We start from the raw sequence: 7,210 nt of genomic DNA, 5'->3' as shown, positions 1-7,210 counted from the left end.
GCCTTGTGACCTTGCGCTACCCTCTGCTCTGCCTGTGGCCAAAGTCACCTGCCTGGTGAGTGAGGAGGCATAGAGAAAGCCCTTGACCCCACCCTTCCTGTATGTCCATCACTCTTACTACCTGAACTAGCCCCAAGCAGGGAACATTTGTGGTCATACAGACCAGTGTCTTCCCTGCGGGGACTATATCCCGGGAAGAGAGTTCTACAGATAAGGTATATAGAAGAGGAACGAGGGAAAGGTGGGCCACTCAACCACTGGCAAGCATCCCGATTCCCAGGAAAACAAGCCTTCTAGCACCACAGAGGCTACAGGGTACCAGTCTGTGGCTTTGTGACAGTTAGGGTCTATGCACTAATCTCTCTGCCCAGAGCCCTGCAGGAGTCTGGCCAGGCCAGATAGCCAGTGCCCCAGGAGGGATGTAGTTAGAGTAGACTCCAGTTCAGGCTGGACCCGAGCAAGGGGGTAGCCATGCTAACAGCAGCTTTGGTCAGTGGTGGACGTGTAGGAGGCAGGATGGGACAAGAGTAAGGACACTCACAGGACAAAGCCAGCCGAGGCTGGAACACTCCCAGGGTGTGGCTATGGAAGGGAGCAGAGGTAAAATCATCGCACAGGTCCCCTGAGGAGGCCTAGCATGGTCCTATACTGCATCCACCTTGGCCTAGCAGCCATCACTCATACAAGCCCAGGAGCCAGGAGCTCTCCCTGTGTTGTTAACCAAGCTGGCTGAGCACAAGGATTTTTTTTTCCTAAGCAATTTCCAGGATTTGACATCTGCTAAAACACTCCCCACTTTTATTGGAAAGCTGGCTTCTAGCCCTGAACCTTAGCTTCCCTGGTCCTGGCTGCCTCTCAGTCACCAGGCCCCAGGGCTAGTGTTGAGGCCTGCTTTCCCTGGTGGGAGGCTGAGCCCTGGAGGGGTGCTCCTCCCCATCCCACATATTCACAGACGGGGGATAGGGGTTCTAACAGCTGGCTCCTTGAAACCCCTCTGTGCGTAATGGTGTGCTGGATCGTTTACGTCAACATGACGCAAGCTGAAGGCATCTGAGAGGAGGGAACCTCAATTAAGAAAATGCCTCCAGAAGGTTCTGTTTTAACCAGGCCTGCAGGGCATTTTCTTAATTAGTGATTGATGGGGGAAGGTCCAGCCCATTGTGGGTGGAGCATCCCTGGGCTGGTGGTCCTGGGTGCTATAAGAAAGTAGGATGAGCAAGCCATGAGGTGTAAGACAGTAAACAATACTTCTCTATGGCCTCTGCATCAGTTTGGGTCTCCAGGTTCCTGTCATATTTGAGACCCTGTCCTGATTTCCCTCAGTGATGAACTGTGATGTAATAGCATAAGCCAAACAAACCCTTTCCTCTCCAAGTTGTTTGGGTGTGGTGTTTCATCAGGGCAATAGAAACCATAAGACAGAAATTGGTACCAGGACAGTGTGGTATTGCCGTGACAGACATGACCATGTTGTTTTGGGGAGGATTGGGGAAGGACTTCGGAACTCTGGAAAAGCCATTGTGTTGAGAGTTCAGTGAACTGTTCTGTAGGAGCCCAGAAGATAAGAACATCGAGAGCAGTGCAGACAATGGAGGCCTGGCTTGTGAGGTTTCAGAGGACAGCAAAGACTCTGCTGGGCCGTTTGTGTGCCACGTCTGTGGTGTCCGGTCAGATGGGGCTGAAAATGGTAAACTGTGATTAACACTAAAGCACAACCTTTGCTTCGCTGGGAAAATGGACGCTGGTTAGCTAGAGCTACATGTTCACTGTGAGTAACAAGAGACCAGCATCACCAAGGAGAAATCTTCTGGGAAGTGTTTTCTAAGAGCGCAGATTCCAGAAGCAACATTGTACCCATGCTGACAGCTGAACTTGGTCATGTGTAAGTCTCCCAGATACTGGTTTTGAAGGCCTGAAGGGGTCAACTGAAGGTAGGGACTAGGAGACTCCAGGAGAGGCCAGTGGAGAAGGTGTACCCTCTGTAGCAGCTGAAGGAAGACCCAGGATTGAAGGGGTCGTGGAGAGAAGTTGAAACTTGGTACCATGAAAAGAGCCAAGGAGAGGCTATTGGTGAAAGAGCAGCCCAGATGCAGCAGAAGACCCCAGATTTTGGAGATGCCAATACCATGGGACAACCGCCAAGAACAGCAACAGCCATGGAGTAAAGCTGGCCTGAGCCCAGAAGACAATCTGAGTGTGTTGCAAAAGGCAGAGCCAGGAAAATGGCCCAGGCCCTATGGGGGAGTCCAGAAGATTGTGAGTAGATCCGAGATAGTGGATAATTAGAGATTATATTGTTGGAATTTGAGTTTGCTTCGTTCTGATTGCAACTGTGTCCTGGTTCTTCCTCTTGAAATAAGAAAGTATTTAACTTATTTTTGACTTTATAACCATAGTTTAGAGATTTGGGATTTTAAAAGAGACCTCGGCCTTTTTTTGAGATTGAACTTTTAAAGTATTTGAATTTTTAAGACTGTGGGACTCTAAGTTTATAAAATGCCTTCTATTGTGTTGTCCATAATAATGTGCGATCTTGGGGATGAACAAGAAAGAAAAAGTGTGGCTGAACAGTGAGGTGTTTGTGCATCTGTCAGGTTGACAAGAGTTCAGCTATACTGAGTAGTTTTATGTCAACTTGACACAAGCTAAAGTCCCCGAGAGAAGGGAACCTCAATTAAGGGAATGCCGCCATAAGATCTATCTAAAGCCTGCAGGGTATTTATTAATAAGTGATTGATGGAAGAGGGCCCAGCTTATTGTGAGTGGTGCCATCCCTGGGCTGGTGGTCCTGGGTTCTGTAAGAAAGCAGGCTGAGTAAGCCATGGGGAGCAAGCCAGTAAGCAGCACCCCTCCATGACCTCTGCATCAGCTCCTGCCTCCAGTTTCCTGTCCTGTGTGAGTTCCTGTCCTGAATTCCTTCAGTGATGAACAGTGATGTGGAATTTTAAGCTAAATAAACCCCTTCCTCCCCAAGTTGCTTTGGTTTATGGTGTTTTAGCACAGCAATAAAAACCCTAACTAGGCCAGGTGGTGGTGGCACATGCCTTTAATCCCAGAGGCAGGCAGATCTCTATGAGTACAAGGTCAGCCTGGTCCACAGAGTGACTTCCAAGACAGGCAGACTGTTTCACAGAGAATCCCTGTCTCAAAAAAAATCAAAACCAAATCAAAACAAAACAAAATACAAAACTCTAACTTGGACAAAACAGGGTCCTCATAGTCAGCCATGGCTTTGCTTGCTCCAGCTGACTCACCTCCCCAAGATGCACCTAACCTTGTCCAACCCTAGGTCCCAAACTTCTTCTGCCTATCCTCCACTTCCTTGCCTAGCCCCTGGCTCCACCCACTCCTGGACAGGTGGGGCTAGAATCCTGTGACTTTCCATCTGGTCTGTATTTGCATGCTCCTTGCCCTGGCCATTTCCTTGGGGCCCATGGGATTCATCTCTAGCCAGTTCTCTTGCCAAGCAGTACCCAAAGGTCAGAGGCCCAGATCACACCAGACATATCACAGGTCAGAGGTGGGCAGGCCGAGGGCAAAGGCAGGAGTGCAGAAGTGCTGGGTGCCACCAAGGTCCCAGCTTCAGGCTGTGTCCTTGAGTAGTCTGAGATGCACAGAGATGCACAGAGCATATGGGATGAGACCCTGCAGAGAGCCCAAGGGGTTTTCAGGATATATTGCCTGGGGTGTCTGGGGGTTCACAGGACAGATGGGAGATAGCAAATTGGGTTGCACTGTCTGGTTCCCAGTGGGCAAGAGTCAGCAGTCTTGCCAAGAACACAGCTGAGACCTGTATGATGGAGGAAGGTCATTGGTTAAGTAATAAAGAAACTGCTTGGCCTCATAGGTTAAAACATAGGTGGGAGGAGTAAACAGAACAGAATGCTGGGAGGAAGAGGAAGTGAGCTCAGACTCGACAGCTCTGCTCTCTGGAGCAGAGACGCCATGCTCCCCTCTCCCGGGTAGACATGATAGCTCTGCTCTCTGAGGCACACACGATGAAGCTCCGACCCAGGATGGACATAGGCTAGAATCTCCCTGGTAAGCCACCTCGTGGGCTATACAGATTATTAGAAATGGGCTAGTCCAGGTGCGAGAGTTAGTCTAGAAGAGGCTATATAAAAATGGGCCAAGCAGTGTTTAAATGAATACAGTTTGTGTGTTGTTATTTCGGGCATAAGCTAGCAGGTGGCCTGGGTGCTGGGGACGCAGCCCCGCTGCTCCTATTACTACACCTGTAGGCTAGGAAAGAGCACCTGGGAAGCTGACCTTTCCTTTTGCAGGGCCTCTTCTGGTTTTATGTGATGTTGAGCACTCTGATCAAGGTAAGTGCCCACTCTGGGAGACCTGGGCCAGTGTCCCCATTTGAAGAACCTGCTTTCCAGGGCCCCTTGGCTAAGCCTGAATCCAGGGTGCAAGGGTCAAGTCAGGCCCAGGATGGATAATGGGTGATGGGCAAGGGGTAGAGGATGGGGGCAAAGCAAGACCAGGAGGGGGTCAAAAAGCCTCTGATCTTGTGGGGAGATACTTTTACTCAGTGTGAAGCTGGTCCAGAGAAAATGGACCAGAGTAGCTGGCCCTGGGCCCTGCTTGGGTGTTGGCCTCACAGCTGGGCCACTGTTCACCCACCATGCATACAGATTACCTCAGCCCTACCCACTGCCGTCCATCATGGATGTCCCCCCTATCTACCCCACAAAGCTGGGTGGGGACAGGGCCCTGTGGTGCCAGGCCTTGTCTGGCAGCCTTACTCTGATGGACATCAATGGAAGGAGAGACAACTAGTATGAGGGCCATTTCACACAGGGCTTTCTGGGGAGGGGCTGACAAGCATGTTCTGCAGTGGGATCCTGGAGGACCAGAGTAACCCCCAGCCAGAGCATGCTGAAGTCAGAGAAGGAGCAGCCTGCATCCTGGGCATTGAACAGTGCCTTGCTTTAGAAGAGAGCGGGTCTGCCTAGGTGGAGGCCCTGCCCACAGTACCCTAAAGCCCCACAGCCTCTCAGCTTTGGGAAGAGTGCTGAATGCTAGGACCCACCATCTTTCCACCCTGTTAGTGTTAGATCATTCCTTGTGGGCAACCTTTGCTTCTGGACCCAACTAATCCAGACATCAACTGTCTTGGCCCAAAGCCCCTTGTTCCTGTCCACTTGGTGGTGATCACTTTGGGGCCTCTTAGATGCTCTGCATGCTACTCATGGATCACCCAGTGTTCACTTATCCCCACCTCCACCTCAGCAGACTTGGGGTCCCCAAGGGCAGATGACCTGAGTTCTGACTCGTTAGTTCCTCTCAAGTGAAGAAGATATGCGGTTCAGATTAATATAAACACAGAACGCCCACTGTGAGATTCCTTATCCTGCTCACACAGCAGCCAGGAACACATGAGCCATAAACAACAGATTAGAAAATGATTTACATGGGGGTGTGAGGGTCTGGGGGAGGAGGGAAGGGAAACTGCAGCTGGGATTAAATAAATTTATTAAAAAAAAACAAAATGATTTACAATTCTTGCTGCATATAAAACTATAATTTCCAAACTATGCAAAGAGCCCTTACAAATCAGTAAGAGAAGGCACTCACTAAATAAAAAAAATGAATGGAGGAGGGGGCTGAGAAAGTAACACGGGGGTGAACACAAAGGTCATGACAACATGCATGGAAATGTCATATGAAGACATTACTATGTACAATGAATTTACACACTAAAATGGTTGAAGGGGTTGGGGAGATGACTCAGTAGGTAAATCACTCGCTGTTCGATAAAGAACCGACATTCAGATCCCCAACACTCACGAGGCAGGTAGGCGTGGAGGCAGAGACAGGGACTCCCTGGAGTAAACTGGCTATTTAGACAGGCCAAACCAATGGGCTGCAGATGCACTTGAGAGACCCTGCCTCAGTATACAATGTGGAGAGAGGTCAAGGAAGACACTCAGTATCAATTTCAGGCTTGTGTACAATTCCACCCTTGTGTACACATTTACACACACACCTGTACACAAGCGCACCATACACATGAAAACGTATACACACACACGCTCGTACAAATGTGCCTACCCATGGGAACATGCATATACACATGTACAACACGCAAGCACGCACACACATGCACAGAGCAGGCAGGCAATTTGATGGTGTACAACTCTGGAAGTGATAGAGAAGCTATGGAAAGCACGGGTTCCGTATCTCCACACGCCTGGATTGTGGCACTGAAGGATGTCCATGTTGAGGGCTGTGGGGGACAGGTACTGAAGATGAGGAGCATGGGACTGTCTCCCCAGATGGTTCACAGCTGTCTTTGAACTCCACCCCTGAGAATCCAAGCCACACAGCTGCTCACCCGTGACAGTCTGCTGACCCAGGACCAGCCATACACCAGGGCTGAACAGAAGCTGTGAGTAATGGGGCTTCATCTTCATGCTCTGTGGGACCCCAAGGACATCGCAAGATAACTGTTTAAACAGAAGACACTGCCTGTGGGAGGGGACAAGCCAGGATGACGCACACCAGGCCAGGCCTGACAGGGCCTGTGACTTTCCACCCTTCTGTATTTCTTGGATATTGTTCAAGGTCATCTATGAACAATCTATTAGATATTTCTAAGTCTTTACACATTGTCCCAGTAGGTTTTTGTCACCTCAACAAAAACTCAGACATGTCTGAGGATTCTTAACTGAGCAATTGCCTCCGTAAGATTGGCCTGACGGGGCATTTGATTAAGGACTGATGGAGGAGGGCCCAACTCACTATAGGCGGTGCCACTCCCGGGGAAGGTGGTCCTGAGTTGTTTAGGAAGGCAAACTGAACGAGCCAAGGAGAGCAGGCTAGTAAGCGACATCCCTTTCCGGCCTCTGCAGCAGTTCCTGCCTTGAGTTCCTGCCCTTCTGACCTCAGTGATAGAGCATGAGCTGAGCGTTAAATAAAACCCTTTCTTCCCCGAGCTCCTGAACATGGTGTTCTTTCACAGAAGACACTGAGATATTACATAATACCCTTTGGCTCCTGTCAGAGGTGGAGCCTGGGGAGCAGGAGGCAGCCATGGCCACTTGGCTAAGTAGGGTTCAGGTCTGTGTGGTGGCTGGGAGAAGGGAAGCAGGTGTGGACTCAAGTAGTGTTGATACGGGAAAAGATTTAAAGTTCCCAGTTTGGTCAGGACTATGATGACCCAGGCTACCCTTGCCTGGGCATCTGTAGAGGCCTGCAGGGC

Source organism: Microtus ochrogaster, unplaced genomic scaffold (assembly GCF_000317375.1).
Source record: "Microtus ochrogaster isolate Prairie Vole_2 unplaced genomic scaffold, MicOch1.0 UNK6, whole genome shotgun sequence".
Lineage (NCBI taxonomy): Eukaryota > Metazoa > Chordata > Mammalia > Rodentia > Cricetidae > Microtus > Microtus ochrogaster.
Note: the sequence above shows the minus strand (reverse complement) of the source record.